Below are 20022 nucleotides of genomic sequence, written 5' to 3' on the forward strand. Positions count from 1 at the left end.
GCTGATCCAAGAAGCCTGCCCTGTTAGGAGTCACCTTTCTACCCAGTCCTGGCCCTGGCCCTGGGGACAATCTGGAAAATTGACCTAAGCACAGAGCGGAGGGCAGTAAACTATGATAGGAGCCATGAGATCCAGCCACACAGCCTGCTGGACAGATGACCCCAGGGCCAGGCTGCAGCAGGAGTGGGGCTAGGGAAAATGCTAACCCTACCCCCACTCTCCCCACATGGCACTATAACAGGGGCCTAGTTTGCCCCGCATGGGTACATAACTTGACTAAATGGTCAACGAATATTCTCTTTAAGAAAGAGAATGGACAGAAGGAAGGAGAGAAGGAAGAGAGGAAAGCACTGGATAAAGAAACTTTGAAAGTTAAAATATAAAAACAAAACATGATAAAATAAAGGCGTTATCTATAAATACAACATTCTAGAATTCTAAGCAGGCCTCGAACGTCTCTGTTGTTGGCATTAGTCGTGGGTTCTGTTCGTATATGTGTGTGCATGGGGCTCCCTGGGGGGGTCTGCATTTCCTGGGGCATCATGTGGACAGGGGGTGGGTCAGAGGAAGTCCAGTAGGGGCCCTTCCCAGGCTCTGTGGCTTTCTGGATGACAAGAGCTGACCCTGAACAGGGCCTGGCCCTGCATCTGCCTGGAGATCTTATCCTCCCCCCTCCCGAGCTCACATTGACCTCAAAGCAGAATGCCCCAGGCTTGGCCCAGTGTCACGGAAAAGCAGCTGGGGGCAGCTTTCCCAGGCTTCCCGCCCGGGGCTTGGCCCTCAGAGGAGGTGCTGACAGAAGGTCACTGAGGCCTGGCCCAAGGGGGAGGAAATCCTCCAAAGGAAGGAAGTGGAGCAGGGGTCAAAAAGAGAGAGAGAAAGGGGAATGCATCCTTTGGGAAACCAAGCAGCCAGGGTGGGTGAGCTCCCCTCACCACTGAATAAAGACTTGTTTTTCTCAGCATGGGATCGAGGCTCAGAAAATTGACAACCTTAGGACCCTTTGCTGCCTTGGTCCACTTGAATCCTATGAGGGTCATGAAGAAAATACGGCTCTGCTTCTGCCTTCTGGAAGTCCACAGGACAGGCTGTGTCCAACAGAGGTTTAGTAACAGTGCTAGGGGACTGTGGAGATGGGAGTCACTCCTTAAAAATGAGGGGTAACATAGTATAAGATCCCATTTACACAAAGGACAGAACAGTCAGCCCTCGTCTGTGAGGTCAGATTAGGAGTCACCTCTGGTCAGAAGTCGGAGAGGTGCTGGTGGTGACTGGCAGCGACACGAGGGGACTTTGGGGGCTTGACTGGGATTGATTACACAAGTGTGTTCTGAAAATTAATTGAGCTATACCAAAGGATTTCAAAATGTGTGACTCTGGCATGTGAGTTCTTTGAGCCGAAGGTAATCAAGGCCCAAAAGACTCAGGAAGAACTTTTTGCCTTCCCCTTATCTGCCCCTAAGAATTTAGATAGGAGGCCTTGTCCAGGAAGAGCACTCCCACCACCGGGAGCAGGGCCTATTTATTCAAATTCCTGTCTGTGTCCCTTTGCCTCTGTGTAGCATGAAAAACATGTATTTACCATTTCATACATGTGGCTCTAGTTCATTGATTTTTTTAAATGTTTGTTATTTTGGGGGTGCCTGGGTGGCTCAGTCAGTTAAGCGTCCAATTTGACTCAGGTCCTGATCTCATGGCTTATGGGTTTGAGCCCTGCTCTGATGGCTTTGACAGCTCAGAGCCTGGAACCTGCTTCGGATTCTGTGTCTCCCTCTTTCTCTGTCCCTCCCCCGCTTGCACTCTGTCTCAAAATTAATAAACATTTTTTTTATGTTTGATTTTGGGAGAGTGGGTGCACAAGTTGAGGAGGGGCGGGGGGGATGGGGTGGACAGAGGATCCTCGAACTCACGAACTGTGAGCTCATGATCTGAGCCAAGGTTGGACATTCAACCGATTGAGCCGCTCCCCACCCACTTCATTGATCTTAATTGCTATATAGTATTCCTTTATCTGATCTTAACCACAATTCAGCCCTTCTTCTGTTGGTGAATCTTTTTTTAGTTTTGCAAACATCACCGCACTGTGCATTCTGGTTCATGTCTCTCTGTGCCCATCTGTGAAAGTTTCTCTGATATATACACTCAGAACTGGAATCCATAGCTCAGGGGCATGAATATCTACAACTCACTAGATACTGCTAAATTGCTCTCCCAACCAGCTCTATCCATTAAGCTCACATCAAGCAGTGTTGAACACGTCATTAACACCCTCCTGAAAATGAGTGCAATCAGGAAGTGTAAATCACTTTCCTTTGGTCTTCCTGTTGGGAACTGAGCAATTTTATTTGACCCTGAAGTACTTTATTCCTGTAGCATTTCATGGGACCAAGTTGTGTGCGACACACAGGAGACCTTACTGCCCATTTTTTCCCTACCCTATCACACGATGAGCCAGTAGCAGCTTAATAGCCCTTCATTCCCATTGTATTTTATTTTTTAATTCTTATTTTAGAGAGCATGAGTGGGGGAGACGGAGAGAGAGAGAATTTCAAGCAGGATCCATGCTTACCACCAAGCATGATGCAGGGCTCAATCCCATGACCCCTGGATCCTTTTTTTTTGTTTTTTGTTGTTGTTTTTTTTTACTTTGGACTTTTATTCTTTAAACAAATTATACAGAATGGAAGGAAAATAGGTTATTTACAGAAAATATCTAATATGTACAGAGAGGAACAAATTTGGTGACAGAAGAGACTTAAGTACATGCTGGCATCTCAGAAGCATTTCTCAAGAGCTTAATTTTATTTTCTTGGATTTTAAGAATGTCTAAGATCCTTCTTCATCCTTGATCTTGGGAGCCAAATAGTACTTTAAATGTCTCCTATCAGCAATTTTATACTCTACAACAAAGGGTACCTCTGCAGACATACTGAGTGTTACTGTAGGAGAGAGTGGAGTGGCTTTTGGAAAGAAGTTCAAGTATCCCAAGTGCAAAAGTTAGCTGAACTGCCTCATTCATGTCGATGGTAACAGCTTCCTCCTCTTTATTGACATTTTCGACCTGAGTAGAAATCAAGGGTCGGATGTTGAACCGTTTGAGCCACCCGGGCACCAGTCATTTTCCATTTTAATTCAACAAACATTTATTAAGCATCTGCTGCGAGCAGGCACCAGGAAAACTCAGTGCAGAACAAGACTCCTTTCTGGCCCTCGAGGGGATTACAGTCTGGTGGGCCAGACAGACCCAAGTATGCAAACCATTATCCAAACCACATGAAATCATCCATGAGTTACAAACAAGACTCTGTGGTGCTTCATAGCAGATGTAAGTCTTCATTTTCGTTTAAGTGAGGATTTTTGTTTGGATTCTGTCATCATAGAGTCCTTTTGGAAAGAGAAAATTGGCCACCCAGAGACAGTACCTTTATTTACTGTTAATGCTTGGGTGCCTCATTCTGAATGGGGTTGTGGGCAAGAGGTGGTACATGAAGTGTGAGGAAGAGGAGGGTGCAGGTCCTCGTTACCTGAAGTCTGACACCTTTAGGATAACAGCCCCTCCCTTCCTGGATGGAAATTACGATACACAAGGAGCGGAGACACCTATATTAAAGTCCTGGTCCATCAAGTCGGGCCAGTCCTGTCATGTCTGTGGCCTCAGTTTCTCCATGTTTAGACAGATGAACTCAAGGTTTTTTCTAGGTTTCACACGTGGGCAGTCTGGCCTGCAGCTGGCGTACTGGATTTGTTAGTTTAAAGTCAGATTATTTTCTTTTCTTTAGTAACAAATGAAGGGAAGCAAAGCTAAACCCCTGTCCCTCTCAGACAACAGCTCCTATTCTCCCTGCGTTCCTGTCCCCACCACCTCTGTTGCAGCCCTGAGCAGTGGGAAGTTCCAGGCCGGAGCCATCTCCCACTATCCTGGTCCTGATGGCTCTGAAGCTGGAGGTCTGTCTGCTTCTGAGGACCCACGGAAAATGCCAGGCAAGTGCTGGGTGGGCCTGGCATACAACCTGTGCTCAGCAGCGGTTATGATTTCCTGGCCCTTGAAGGAAATTCCCCACATGCTAGGCTGCCTTCTGGAGGCGTAGGGGCTCTGACCATTACTGCCCTTTCCTCACTCTCAGGGACCCTCCCAAAAGGGGCCTATGTAGTAGCCCCAGAGGGGAGTAATGTATCCAGGGGACAAAATTTGGGCAAGCCCCTGGGATTCCAGATCCCTGGGTGTACCTGGATGGTATGCAAGGCCTGTCCCTTCAGCCCCGCCCTGCCCTGCCCTGCCCTGCCCTCACCCCACTTGGTCAAGATGATTCTGCCGATGTCAATGTTTGCATCAGATCCAGGTGCTCAGAGAGTGTCCACCCACAGGCCACTCTGCAGCACAGTCAAGGCCAGTCCCAGATAATCCACTTGGAGCTGGCTCCGGTATCAGCTCCAGCTTCAGGATCAGCCAGGTCACTCAGAACCCTGCCTGAGACTCTCCGTGCATTGGGGCTGGGCTCTGGCTTTGTCCTGGAACAGCTATGAAGTAGGCAGCCTTCCCCACTTGAGGCCCTGCAAGGAAGACAGGAAGTCAGGCAGGTAGGCAAAAACAATGACTAAGCACATCTTCACCCAGGTGTCTCTATCCATCGTTTGGACAACCTCGGACTTACTAGTCCCCCATTTTGGGGATGAAGAAACTGAGGCTCAGAGAGAGAGGTTATTAGTCCTAGTTCACTCAGCTAGCCAGTAGAAGAACCTGGTTTGAACCTACATTCTGTCTGAATCTCCCAGATTGGGACCTACTTACCCTAAGACCTTAGGGCTTAAGCTCTCTGTCTAGCTTCTGGGAAAATGCATAGAACTAATTCATATGAGAATGAAAATGACTGAAATAGGGTAAGAGTGAGTATCCTCTTTCCCAGGGGGCTCCAAGGTACAGGCCCAGGTGTGACCTCCCTTGTTCCCCTTGCAGCAGTTCATGGGGGTGGTCCTGGGCCACACAAAGTTGATTTAATTGAACTATTTCTTTTGGGAATTTCCCCTAAAGCTAAGGCATTTCCCTCTCGGTGTCACTGGAAAGGTTAGCTAGGGGAGGAACCTACCAGAGCCTACCTCCCTACCCTCTCTGCCTGGTTGGCCCTAGGCCAGACAAGAGGTCGAGACAAGGATGTGGCAGTTGTGGGGCTTGTTCTGTCTTGCCCGTTCGCAGCATGTCTATAGCCCCTACATGGGTTCCTGATCCTTCAGGGTAGGGGGAGGGCAGAGGGTGGGGGTGGGGATGGCAGATGGGGAGACTTGCCAGCTTCACTGTACGGAGCATGGCTTAAAGGCACCTCTGATTCAAATGGGTAAGGGGCGTTAAGGAGGACACTTGTTGGAATGAGCACAGGGTGTTATACATAGGGGACGAATCACTGGAATCTGTTCCTGAGGTCATTATAGCACCATATGCTAACTAACTTGAATATGAATTAAAAAAAAAAAAAAAAAAAAAAAAAAAAAAGGTACCTCTGATTCCCAGGCCCAGGCCCAGCCAGGAGTCCTGCAAAAGCACAGCTCCCAGGGGCTTGCTGCCATGTCCCTCTTGAAGTCTCTGGGCTTGAGGAGAGAGGGGGAATTCGGGTGACAGATTCTGACAGAGTGGATTTGAATCCTGGCTCTGACACTTCCCACTGAATGCTTACAGGGAATTAACTTCATCATTCTGAGCCTTGAATTCCTCATCAGAAGATGGGGACACTACCTTAATAATAGGCTGCTGTGAGGACTGAAGAGGCGATGCATTGACAGTCTAGCAACTCAAGTGGCGACTCAACTTCAGTAAGTGGCAGTGTCTGCCCTGGGGGCTATGTGGACAGTCAAGAGTGCAGGGATTAACCAGTTGTGCCTGCACCAGGTGTGACCTGCTAGCCATCTCCAGCGTGGTACGTGGTGTTGAATGACTAGGAACTCCATTTTCCCCTTCAGGAATTCACCTGTCCCACTTGTCACTCCCTTGCCTGCATGTGCTTGGATGTCACCTGCCTTTTTCCTCCCCTAGCTAACAAACCCACTGAGCCTCTTAGGGTCTGAGGTTAGCACCTCAAAAGAGCCTGGATTCCTAATTGCAGAAATCTCTCTCCCTCCTGTTTTTGCCTCAGGAGGCACATCACTAAGAGCCTCCCTCGGATGACTGACAGAGAATTCACTTCAGATTTGGGAGTGTGTATAAATGTACGATTTTGAAAAAAGCCTATACTTAGCAAATGACTCCAAGTCTACATGCCGAAATATTAACAGTGGCATTATATACATATGCACATTATATATTATACTGAACTTCATTTCCTTCTTATACATGAACATATTTTTCAGTGAACATGCATTATATTTATAATGAGGACAAAGTCATGTTGAACAATACATTTTCCTTTGTGTAATGGTATCTATGTTGCTTTTTCTTCGAAGTACTGAAATCTGTATTGGCAGGTGAATCAAGTTTAGATTGAATCACTCAAATGTCTTCCAACCTCCTAACCTCTCCTTTCTCGTTTCGGTCTTGTGAATTCTGAAGTACCTTTGGAAACCCCCAAAGATTCCAACTCAGTTTCTCTCCCCTTGACTCAACATCCATTTGCTGAACACCGTGCATCTGGCTCTGTGCCAGGGGCTGGGGGATTATGCTGAAGATGGGGTGGTCTCCATCCCCACATGGCTGGGCAAATGAAGGAAGGAAATACATATCTTTCCATGACTGGCGTTTAAAGAGGAAAGAATTATATGCAGGAAGGAAAGAGATAGAAGGAGGCTTCCCAGCTGGGCAGTGGGCCTCAAGTACGCTGTGGAGCTCTCTGAGGAAGATGCCTCTTCCATGATAACTCAGAGCAGAGCCATCCAGATCTGGGTTCCTGGGGCATGTGTTCTGGGGAGCAGCCACTAGACCAGGCTCCTGTTGGCATCTCCTGGGGCCTGGAGGGAGTGCTGACTCCAGGGAGCCCACTCCTGCCTTCAGAGAGCTGCCTCCTGGCCCAGAGGAAGAATGAATCCTCTGTCCTCAGGTCTCAGAGAGAGGTGGCCTTGGTGACCTGAATCCTTAGGGAGGGAAGGTGTGCCCAGCAGTTCCCCAGTGGGCTCCACCTGCAGCTGTCCTCACTGCCAGGGGTTAGAGCACCAGCTGCTCCCTGCTACCAGTGAGATCAGAGAAGCGGGGCCAGGGTATGGGGTTCACAGACCTGGGACCTTGTCCTCGCTGTGCCACTAATTCTCTGGGCACATTCGGTGATACTTGTTACCTAGGAGGTGCCAGACACTATGTGAGATACTTTACATTTTTAGCAATGTGTTTTCTCTCTTTTGCAGGTGAGGAAACCAAGTCTTGGGGAGGCTCTGTAAATTGCACAAAGTCACACACACAACTGGAGTTTCAATCCCATTCTCTCTGGCTCCAGAGCTGGTGTTATCTTTCCCCAGCAGGGCCGGTCCCTGGACCTCCCATCTCTTCCTCACCCTATAAAGAGGTTGGACTTACTTGATGAAAGGAGAAGGCAGGAAGGAAGCCCTTCAGCTAAACAAGCCTCCCAAGGGCTTACTGTCATTGCCATCAGAGCCACTGGGCCTTGGGGCGGTCCCCACCATTGCTTGGGGTTGCACCAACTTTTCTGGTTTCTCAGGGGCTGGGTACAGAATGTCCCTATCTGTTGTGTCTCCCATTCACCTGCATTGGCTCAAATCTACCCAATAGGTTGTTTTATTCTCCCTTCCCTTCCCTTCCCTTCCCTTCCCTTCCCTTCCCTTCCCTTCCCTTCCCTTTCACCAGCTAGGGTCAGAAAATCAGCTTAAGAAGGAAAATACAAATAAAAAGGCTTTCTGCAGAGAAAACCCTGATCACAGGAGAAGCTGTGACTGGAGACTACTTTCTGCAAACTTTTGAGGATTCTGTAGGCTGTACCTTTCTCGACCTGAAGGTCCCCAAATCCAGGGTCTTTCTTTCTCTTCCACCCTCAGGAGCTCTATCTCCTCTGCCTCTCAGGGTTCTGGGAGCAAATTTCCAGCTGTGATTCCACAGCCCTCTTGTTACTATACCACCATCACAGCCAGCCTTGCTTTGTTGTGGTAGAAGAAAGGGGCCACTGGGCACAGGGTTCTGTGACCATTTGACAGATGAAGAAACCGAGGCCATACAGCTAGGAGGTAGATCCTCTGAGTCCTGGCCCCTTGCTTGGGTGAGTAACTGCAGCTTCTGATCTTGGCATTCTGTGGTCCTTTTTCCACCCTCCATGGAGTTTTCTTGCTGAAGTTGTCCGGAGTCTGGAATGCAGCCTGTCTCCCTAGGTTTCCCAGGTTTGTGCCAGCAGCTCCTAGGCTGGCTCTTCTACAGGAATTGGAGCTGCCCTCTGCTCCATTCCTGCTGACTGGAACACCCGAGAGCTTTGTTTCTCCCCAACGCGAAATTGGAAACCTGTTGGTCTGCCAAAGGCTCCATCAAAAAATACTTCCCGACCACTTGCCCTTGTCTCCTTCCACCCCAGGGAGGAAACAACAATCTCCCAGGACACACGCAATGGGAAGCTGGCAGCAGGGTTTTGTCACAGCCTTTGGGATCATGTGAATCAGGGGAACCAAACACTCTGCTCTCCTTCCAGATAAGATAAAAGTTTCATTTTATTCTTATTGGGGAAGGAGTGACCTTGCCAGGTGCCAAAAATGTTAATGAGGCCCCAAGAGGGAACCTGCCTGGTAGAAAGAGCTCTGAACTGAAAGCCACATGGGGCTCCGATAATTCCCAGAGGTGTGACTTTGGGCAAATCAGGTTGCCTTTCTGAGCCTGCCTTGCAGGGTGTTGGAAAGACAACGAGGCAATACTGCAATGTTTATGGCCTTGGAAAGATGCTCATGATATATGGGTATGAAAAAAGCAGGTTACAAAAAGTTGTGTAGAGTAGGTCCCCATTAATGAGAAATATAGACAAATAGCTGAGAGCGTATACCACCATGTTAAAAGTGTTTATTGTGGACGATGGAATCATAGATTTTGATAGTTTTCCCCTCTTTCTTATCTGTATTTTCTAATTTTTTTCTACAGTGAGTATGCATTATATATTTGTCAGCTATTCCCACAATAATGCTGCATAATAGACTAGCCCAAAAAACAGTGGCTTATATCACAAGGATTTATTCTCATTCTCATGGTCTGTCGGTCAACTGCAATTTGACTAATGTTGGTCAGCCTTGGCAAGGCTGCTATGTCTCAGGCTGCAGGTCAGCTGGGCCTGGCTCCTTGCTGCCGGTTTGGGTTCAGGTCTGTTCCATGTGTCTTCATTTTGGGGTTCTGAGTAAAGGGATAGCAGCTATCTAGGACTTGCTTCTCTTTCCAGAGCCCAGGACACAAGCCGAAGTGTACAAGTACATGGAAAGCCTCTGCTAACATCATTTCAATAACATATCATTGGCTAAAGCCAGTCACATGTTGGCTAAACCCAACATCAATGTCACCACAGTAGGAATGGGAGGGAAGTAAGTATATGCTGAATAATAACCCAAATTAATTGGTTATTACTTGCATAAAAAACGAGCATGATATGCTTCATTCGTATTGTCCACTAGAGAGAATCCTATACAACTCTCCAAGAATAAGATGTGGAGCTGCTGTATAGTCTCATTAAAGAATAGAACAAATGTTAAAGGGATAAGCTGACCCTCTCTTCCTTTATCCTATATGGTTGTCCCTTTAAGACAACCAGACACTGCCATTTATGGCATCCACAGTCCCACAAAGGAATGTGGAAAACACAGGTTTATGGGCATTTATAGCCAAAGGCCAGACCTATGCTAATTCCCATCCAAATCTATCTGAATCCACTTGCTGATGATTTCCTCTCTTTTGGCTTCTCTCAGTTGATTCAGCCATTCACTCAAGATATATTTATTGAGAACCTGCTATGTGCTAGAACTCTTCTAGCCATGAATAGGGTTATATTGGTAAATAAGGCAAGTACCAATAAATAAGAAAATCTCCCTAGGGTTTACATTTTAGCAGAGAGATGAGGCGGGTGCTGGGTGTGGTGGGAAATGCTAGTGATATTGATAATGCCAAGTAGTATGGATGCTAAGAATTAAATAAAATAGGGTAGTGCTCTAGAGATTGATAGGGCAGGGCAGGGCTACTTTGGGTGGGTGATGCAAGGGAAGACATCCCTGAGCAAGTGTTGCTGAAAGTTATTGGAAGTACCTCTTGGGACCTGATATTTGTATCTGGACTCTCCAGACTGGACACTGAGTCGCACTCAAGAACTTGGCTTGGGGGCATCTATGTGGCTCAGTTGGTTAAGCATCTGACTCCAGCTCAGGTCATGATCTCACAGTTCATAAGTTCGAGCCCCATGTCAGGGTTCTGTGCTGACAGCCTTGAGCCTGGAGCCTGCTTTGGATCTGTGTCTCCCTCTCTCTCTGTCCCTCCCCCTCTCACGCTGTCTCTCTCTCTCAAATAAATAAATATTTTTTAATTAAAAAAAAAAGAACTTGGCTTGGACTTTTCCCACCAGTTCACTCCCTACTTTGTCCTGCTTTGGGGAGCTTTCCTGTCCTAGCTGCATTTGAGAATCCAACCCAGCTTCCCATCCGCTGGCTGGTGCCCCCATCAGCTTAGGTAGTTTTCATCAAAGATGGGACCCAGGGTGCCTGGCTAGCTCAGTCTGTAGAGCACGTGACTCTCAATCTCAGTGTTGGTGAGTTCAAGCTCCCCATTGGGTATAGAGCTTACTTAGAGACAGAGAGAGAGAGAGAGAAAGAAAATTATTAGGTCAGGCCAATCATTTATTGAACTCCTATTGTATACCAAACGAGCAGGCATTTATTGAGTACCTTCTGTAAACCAAACCAATAGATGTTTATTAAACATCCATTGGATACCAAATCTACATTTATTTATTGTTTACCGTGTATGCAAGTCAGTAAGTGTTTGCAGATGGTCCGCAACTTACAATGGTTCAACTCAGTTTTTCAGCTTTATGATGGTACAAAAGTGATACACATTCAGTATAAAACTATACTTCAAATTATAAATTTTGATCTTTTTCCCACGCTAGCTATATGTGTACAATTCTCTATCGTGATGCTGGGTATTGGTAGCACGCTGCAGCTCCCAGGCAGCCGTGTGATCACGAGGGCAAACAACTGATACATTCTGGTTTTCACTTTCAGCATAGTATTCAACAAGTTCTACGACATATTTAATACCTTGTTATAAAATAAGCTTTGTGTCTGATGACTTTGCCCAACTGTGGGTTAATGGGAGTGTTCTGAACACGTTTCACGTAGGCGCGGCTAAGTTATCATGTTCAGTAGGTTAAGTGTATTAAACTCACTTTCAACTTAAAATATTTTCAACTTATGAAAATGGGTTTATTGGGATGCAAGCTTATTGTAAGTCAAGGAAAATCTGTACTTTATGCCTGGAATTGAGGAGAACACACAAGTTGTAGCTATTTCTAAAAACTTGCAACTGAGTTGTGGAGCCAAAATGTTATACAACTATGGCTATAAAAGGCAGGGCTTACTACAATAAGTGCTATGTTGTACAGAACAGCCTCTAAGCCCCTTGAGAATCTAGAGATGGGCCTAGAGATCTGCATAGAAAGGGGTGGCCATAGAAGGCTTCATGGAGGAGTTGAAACTTGAGCTGGGTTTTAAAGGATAGACAGGACTTAGATAGACAAGGGGAGTAGGGACTGAGGTAGCATGGCTGGCCAGGACTGTATGTATTTTGAACCCTAGGATATAATTCTCGGCATCCATTATTTGAACCTGGTGTCCTTTCCTTTCTGATTTTCCAGAATTCTTGTAACATCCAGATCCTCCATGATCCCTGTTTCTCCTAGGCCACAGCTGATTCCTTGCCAGTCTATAATAATTTGTCCGGTGATCAAGGGCTGATGTCATCTGGCTAACACCAGAATGGGCAGCCTCGGGGAAAGGTGTTTATGATACTTTCAGCAGAAAAGGGCATAGAACCCATAAAAGTTGGTTTAATCACATCTAACTATGGTGGATTTCTAGTTCAGGTGTCCTCCTACCTTCTAACCCAGAAGTCTTTAAAACAATCATGTTTATTTCCTCTGCCTGGAGCCTTGAGACAGCAACAAGGCTGTTGAGAATTTACTAGATTGAGAATTTATTAGATGGTCTCAGTGACCTCTTCCCATATTTCTGAAAGCAGGAAGAATGACATTTTACTATTTTATTACTCTAATGGCCAATAATATAGTCTACTTTCTAGAAATCAGTCATAAGAATCATCTGACCTCTCTGAGTCTCAGTTTCCTCAACTGCAAAGCGAAGGTTATTTAGAGGATTAACTAAAACAACACACTTGCAGTGTTGTGAATGGAGTCAAATGCCCAATACATGTTCAGTGAACACAGATTCCCTTCATTCCCTTGTTATACCCCATCTGGTGGAAAGTTCAACACAGCAACATGACCTCTCCACTCAGTGCATCATCAACCGTCCTTCCTCCTTCTCCCCTCCCAGCCATCCACATGAGAAGGCCAGGCCTGAGGCCTTGTGCTTTGGCATCCAGGCCCTTGAGCCTCTATCACAGACAATATGGGGCTGCAGCCCATGACTTGGCCCTGGGGTGGGGAAGAGGAAGACCCAGGCAGGATCAATGTCATTCTTACTTAGGGGAATTTACAGCATAGTGAGCCATGCCCTCTGTGGGACACCCTCAGGGAAGACTCTCAGGCCAGCTCTGTCACCAAGTACTTTGGGCTGGGGCACAGACCATCTGCTGCCCCTGGACTACTGCATTTCTTCCTTCAGAGGGAGACTTTGGGGACGGCTGTGTAAGACAGTCCTCCACCTCTATTTTCCCACAACTTTGACCTTACCCTTATGCTTGTGCCATGCTCTTCTCTGTCTTTGTCTGTGTCCTCCACTTCTCCTCCCCCCCCCACCCAGTAAGTCCAGATCTTTGTGCCTGCTGGTCCATCTTCCTAAAGTGTCCTTCCCCTCCCTGCATCCTCCTAGATGATATTTTCTTCACCAGTCCAGCTCAGATGTTTCCTCTTCTGAGGAGACAGACTCCTCAGACTCCCTGACTCACCCAACTTACTATATCCAGTCCCCTAGGTATGTCTCTGTGCCTTGGTTTCTACATCTGGAAAATGGGGCTGATGATGCCAGTATTACCATAGCTAATCACAGTGTAGTGGTAAAAATGGAATGAGATAATAGTAAAAACACCTTGTAAAGGACTGTATAAGTAAGCACCATTGTTAATGGTAGGTTTGTGTCCAACAGAAACTGGTCTGTGAGTGTGTAATATTGTATAGTGGGGGATGAGATCCCATAGTGTAGCAGTGTGGAAGGAATGCTGGACTCAGAGGCAGAAAACCTGCTTCTCTCTACTGCTGGACTAGGTGTTCCTGAGCCAACCCCCCACCCTCTGTGGGCCTCAGTTTCCTCCTCTGCATGTGAGTGTGGCCTCCAGGGGCCCTCCTAGTTATGCTCCCTTGGCTCAGACACTCTGGGTACTGGGCTGTGCAGGTATTGCCTGAGCTCTGAGACCCTGCCCAGCTCCCAGGCTGGACAGCTCCCTTGGAATTTCAGAAGGAAGCGGAGGCTCCCAACTCTCAGCATCTGGACAGCACCTCAGGTTGGGAGGCTGGAGAGCCCAGGCTGTCAGGCCTGGGGTGGGGTGTGGGAGAGTGGGAAGCTCACTTCCAGAGGAAAAGAGTAAAGATTAGCAGCGGTAACGAGCTCCAAGTCCTCAGAGAGCAGGCGGGAGGGGTCTGGGCCAACTCTAGCGCCTTAATGAAGAAACTAAAAGACGGTAGCCTTTGGGATTTGGCTACAATATTTAGGGCCAAGATCACCAGAATCATTTAGACCCTGATGTCCTGATTGGCCCTAATCCAGATATAAGACATAGGATTCTCACCTGATGCTATGGAGAAGAAAAATTTTCCACTGTTATTGTTCAGCATCTTATTAGCAATCAAGGGCACTATCTCACACACAGCAACTATGGGAATTTTTTTTTTTTTTTTTGAAGTCCTTTGGTGTGTCTTTGATGCTGGATCCAGTAATTGGCTGTTAGGTTTTAAAGGCTTGGCATTTCCACTGTGAGTCATAACTGTTCATTGACATACCTCATTTATTTCTTAATTCCTTTTAAATCCCCAAAAGATAAAACACATTGCATGAAAAATATTTAAAACTGCACTTCTTTAAACAGATTCTATGTTGTATGCTTTTCCTAGGTCTTTCAGCCATTTATTTACCCATCAGGTGATCATCTAGTGTCTCTTGTGTACTGACAACTTCTCTTACTTTCTTACCCTCACACCCATCCTGTCACTTAACAATCACAACCACCCTATGAGCCAGGGATAGTTAGTCTCTTTTCACAAGTAAGGAAAATGCAGCCCAGAGAGGTTAAGTGACTTGCCCAAGGCCACACAGTAAATGACTGAAGCAGGATTTTGACTTAGGACATTGAACTTCTAATTGTATCATTTTGGCCTCCTCTCACCTTCTTTGCTCTTCACCCCCATAGTCCTCATGCCCTGACTCCTACTGTTTTGAAGCAGAGAACACTGAGGACAATGATAGTTGGGTAGATAGAACACAAACCAAGTGGAGGAACACTTGGTCTTACCCCAGAGACCTAAAGGTCATGGTCACCCATTACATGCCAGGACCCATGGGGGCTCAATAGCATGTGACTAATACTCTGGATGAGAAGGGGAAATTAAACAGGGGCACAAATAACTAGGCTTCAGACAAGATAGCTGGTCCTGTAGAAGAGCATCTAAGGAAAGGAGAAGGAGAAAATTCTACCAATTAGAAATCAAGTCTGAACTTGATGCAGGCAAGTAGGGAAAAAGTCAGCAATTCAAAAAACCTTCTGTTCTCATTAATCTCATGATGTTAGATTAAGATGTTTTACATAGTGGGGCACTGGGGTGGCTCAGTTAGTTGAGTTTGACTCGTTATTGTGGCTCAGGTCATGATCTCACAGTTTGTGAGTTCGAGCTCTGCATGGGACTCTGAGCTGACAGTGCAGTGCCTGGTTGGGATTCTCTCTCTCTCTCTGTGCCTCCCCCGCCTCTCAAAATAAATAAACTAAAAAAAAAGATTTTTATGTAGTGGCAGGATAGGATATGAAACTACATCCTTTGGCAGGAGGTGTTGTGAGGTGGGGAAATGGCAGCACTCTGTTGGCACCATCAGATCCTTGGTATTCTCTCAGGCAAGTAGCCTGATCTCTTCTGGTCTTATTTCTTTATCTGGAAAAGGGAGATCTTTCCCATCTCTTGGGATATAACCAGTAGATTAAACAAGATAACATGTGCAAAGCCCTCAGTGCAATTCCTGGCATGTGGCAGCTGCTTGAACATTGTTATTTAAATTCCATGAGTTATGTTGAGTTAGTTGGTCCAGAGTAGAGGCGACTCAAAATTGGGGCCAAAAGAGGGCCCCTGGGACTTAAGGGTTAACATAGCATAGACATGATTCTTTGTAAAAACATACTCGTTTTTCCAATGTGCCGATGAGACTCCTACAGCCCACCATGGAGTTGGTCAAAATGGAAGTGAAGTGAGCTCCAATTTGAGAATCGTAATGGACTGTTGATGTGCCAATGGCAAATGCTAATGATGATTGCAAACAAAGGGTGGTGGCCTGTAGAAATGAAAATCTTCTACGTTCTCTGGAAGAAAAGAAATATTTATTTGAGACCACTGGTTGGGTGCTTTAGGCTGAAAAAGGCAATACGATATGGGAGACAACATGGTAGAGGGAAGCCTGGACTTACAGCAAGAGGATCAAATCCCAGCTTCATCCTCCAACAAGCTTTGCCACTGTGGGAAAGTCGCCAAGTGTCCTGCCTTGTTTATGGGAACCGTTGTCTTAGTACCTGCCTTATCTCTGTCATAGAATTATTGTCAAAACATGGGGCACCTGGGTGATTCAGTCGGTTAAGCATCCGACTTCAGCTCAGGTCATGATCTCGCAGTCCGTGAGTTCGAGCCCCGCGTCGGGCTCTGTGCTGGCAGCTCAGAGCCTGGAGCCTGTTTCAGATTCTGTGTCTCCCTCTCTCTCTGACCCTCCCCCATTCATGCTGTCTCTCCCTGTCTCCAAAATAAATAAACTTAAAAAAAATTAGAATTATTGTCAAAACAAAGAGGTAGCTTCCTCAAAAAATTAAACATAGAATTACCATATATCTAGCAGTTCCACTTCTATGTATATACTTAAAAGAATTGAAAGCAGGGACTCAAACAGATGTTTGTACACCCACATTCATAGCATTATTATTCAGAATAGCTCAAAGATTGAAATTAACCAAATGTCCAACAAAGGTTGAATGAATAAGAAAATGTATACATATACAATGGAATATTATTTAGCCTAAAAAAGATGTCAAATTCTAATACATGCTGTAACCTTGATGAACCTTGAAAACGTTATGCTCAATGAGATAAGCCAGACACAAAGGTGCAAGTATTGTATGATTCCACCTACATGAGGTACCTACAATAGTCAAATTCATAGAGGAAAAAAAGTAGGATGGTGGTTACCAGGAACTGGGTGGGGAGAGGAATGGGGAGTTATTGTTTAATAGGTACAGAGTTTCAGTATGAAATGATAAGATTTGAAGGTAAATGGTAGGGATTCTTGCACAATATGAATGTACTTAATGCCAACGAACTGTGCTTTCAAAAATGCTTAAAATGATTAAGTTTACATTATGTATATTTTACCACAATTAAAAAATGATAATTTTTTTAAAGAAATGGCATAATGTAGAAGAACGTGCTTTGCTCTCTGTAGAGCTATAGGAACCAATTAGCTGTGGTAAAGAGGTTAGAATGTAGCATTTACATTTCTATTAGAGCAACCACCAAAATTGCCGCCCGGCCTAGAACTTTCACAGCTGTTTTCTCATCTGTACAATATCAGGAAGATGTAGATATGAAAAAGAAATAGCACCCACTAAGAGTTGAAAGTAGGGCTTCCTCTGAAAAATCAAAAACAGGAGTGGGGGACTGCTGTTTTTCCTAATACACTTTGTAGAACAATTGGACTCTAAACTGTGCAGATATAGGGATGCCTGGCAGGTTCAGTCGGTGGAGCGTGCACTCTGGATCTCAGGGTTGTGAGTTCGAGCCCCATGTGGGGATGATTACTTAAAAAATAAAATCTTTAAAAGAATAATAAAACAATAAATTGTGCATATACATGTTTCACAAAAATAAACATAACTTAGGCATTATTGGGGGCCAAATCAGAAAAAATACCAAATGTTTCTAATTCATTACTTTTTTAAATGCTTCTCATTTACTATCTGTTCTGTTACTGACTTTCATTACATAATAAAATGAACTAGGCCAATGAAACCTGGGTGTTATTGTCAGAAAGAGGTATCTGACGAACACTGAGCACCCTGAGTTCTTCCACTCTGCTTACTAGGCACCCTGAGAGGGGAGGGCCCTGTCCCAGGACCCTCGTGTGAGCCCATTGGTAAATGAATCAGTTGGCTTTCCTGTTTATTAATCAGTCTCCCAGGAATTTGGTGCCAAAGCCTGGATTCTTGAGAGCTTGGTTTCCTCACGTGAACTTTGCAGATGGAGTTTGACAACCTCTAAAACCAGGACAAAACCCAGGATCTGTGAGGGACCCGTCAAAGTGTTCTTTGAAGTTCCTCCTTCCTTCAGGTCTTAGCCCCTTTAATTATAAAACTTAGAGCAAAAATCTAATGATAAACTCTGTGCATAAAGGTCAGTATATACCAATAAGTAAATATTAACTTTGGCGGTAGGTTGGCACAATTTCTAAATTGCACTTCACAGGTACTAACCTAATCTGCCCATTAGCAGTTTTTAACATCATTATTGAGATGTCATTCACATACCATACAATAAACCCATTTATAGTGCAAACATTAATGCTTTTTGGTATATTACATTACTAATTTTTTTAAATTCTAGGTAATATATATAACATAACATTTTTTTAAAAGTTTGTTTTGAGAGAGAGCATGTGTGCATGCCAGCAGGAGAGGGACAGAGAGAATCCCAAAGAGGCTCTGCACTGATGTCTGCATGGAGCCCAACGGAGAGGGGCTCATTCTCATGAACCATGAGATCATGACTTGAGCCAAAATCAAGTGTTGGACATGCATTGCTGGTTTTACTGCATGAATATATAAGTAGCATTTCAGTAGTCTCCTTTTGCTATGCTTTTCTCCCATTCTTGACTTAGTGTCATCACTCAAGGGTCTGAAACACATGGTCAGTCTTTTGTCACATTTAATCTAATTTTGGTTATTCCCATGATGACACCTATTGCAAATTATCAACCCATAGCAAACATGTTAAAGAAAATAAAGAACTATTAGGATTGAGAACAACCACAAAAAAATCAAGAGTTGGACATGTAACCAACTGAGCTACCCAGGCACTCTTTAACCAATTTTAAGTGTGAAATTCAACGGCATTCATTACAGTCTCAAGTGTTTCATTGTTTCATTTCATACCTGTGAAGACACCATTTTATAGATGGGAAAACTGGGTCTGAGTGAAGTTAACAAATTTACCCAGAGTTACTCGGTGAGGAAGTGACAAGGTAGAGCTGCAAGCCCTGCCAACCCTGAAAGCTGAGCTCTTCCCAGGGTGTCGTGTTGCCTTCTACTGAGGCAGAACGGTTTCTCGGAGGTAAGCAATCCAGAGTGGCCAGAAGGTGGGCTTGTAGGTGCCTAAAGGAGCTAGGCAGGGGCAACTGTGGAGTATGTTCTGCTTCCCTGTGCCTCCTGGCCCACCCTCCCCATTCAACTTTGAACCAATTACTTGTGCTCTCCTTTGTGCCTGTCACTCGTTCTCATCTGAGGACTTGAATAGGCCACCCTTCTGGCCAAGCTTTGCAAAAGAAGGACCCACAACTGTCTCTGCTTCCTCATTCCTTATTATTCCTCAACCTGCCAAGATACAGTCCCATGGCTCCTCTGATGTGACCCTCACCTCATTGGTGTCACTGAGTGGCCTCAGTGACCCAACGCAATGGCTGACTCTCTTGGAAGCTATGCTGGCTTTTCCCATGGCTCCCATGGCATCCTTCCTGCTCTCATGATCCTCCAAGTTCTAACCACTCCTCTACCTCCCTCAGTCTGCCCTTAGAAGCTAGGTCGCCTCAGAGTTCAGTCCCCAGTCCTCTGCTCACTGTTCCTGCTTGCCCTGGACAGCCTTCTGTGTGACCACAGACAAACCTACAAGTCCCACCAGACAAACCTGCAAGTCCCACCAGACAAACCTACAAGTCCCACCAGACCAGACCTCTCATCTGAGCTCCAGCCTCAATCCATGCCTGGCCGTCCTCGCTGGTCGTCCCACCAGGACCTTACATGAACCATGTCTAACATGGAACTCAGCATCCTCTCCAGCTCCAAACCAGCTCCTCTCCCCTTGTCCCAAACTCAGTAAGTCACAGCCCCATCATCCACCCAGGCACCAAGGGCAGAACCTGGAGCATTCCCTTGAATGTGAACTCTAGTGACACAGAGACCTTGTTCCCTTACTTTTTTTTTAACCCTATACTTTAAGCACCTGGGACTGTGCCTGGCTATAGGAGGTACCTAATAAGTATTTGTTGAATAAACTTTTTCCCTCTTCCTACATACACAAACTATCCCCAGGACCTGTCTATTCTGCCTCCTAACACATCCTTCCATATACCTCTGCTTCGTCCAGGGGCTCTACTGCTACTCTAGCCTAATCCTCCCTCAACACCTGCCTGGGCAAGTACAACAACCTCTTCACTGTTACTTGTGCTCTCTACTTCTGATCTTCCCACTCAAGACCATTCCCCAGGTCACCAGCCAGCAAATTCTCACAAAAACCCAAATGTGTTCTTGCCCTTACCTGCTAACAAATCCTTTATCCTGCTGTGATCAGGATAAATTACCTGGCATTAAGGGGGTCAGCTATGGTTTTGAATAAGTATTTCTGTCCTCTCTGTAGCAGATTTAAGGCCAGAGAGTCTTTGGCCTTCAGCTCAAAACTC

The 20022-nt window shown here is 45.6% G+C and overlaps 1 long non-coding RNA gene across 1 annotated transcript in view; it reads right to left on the reverse strand.

Moving 5' to 3' along the window:
* Window positions 1–2690: 2690 nt before the first annotated feature.
* LOC124508518 (uncharacterized) overlaps window positions 2691–20022 on the reverse strand; it is a 33957-nt gene continuing 16625 nt past the window's right edge. Inside the window, exons 2-3 of the long non-coding RNA XR_006961271.1 lie at window positions 15496–15673; window positions 2691–4551 (exon numbers count right to left, since the gene is read on the reverse strand). This is a non-coding gene — a long non-coding RNA (uncharacterized LOC124508518). The remainder of the gene's footprint in view (window positions 4552–15495; window positions 15674–20022) is intronic.

This window comes from Lynx rufus, unplaced genomic scaffold, assembly GCF_022079265.1.
Source record: "Lynx rufus isolate CCGP_SWC_20201006 ecotype Redwood Valley unplaced genomic scaffold, mLynRuf1.p SCAF_13, whole genome shotgun sequence".
NCBI lineage: Eukaryota > Metazoa > Chordata > Mammalia > Carnivora > Felidae > Lynx > Lynx rufus.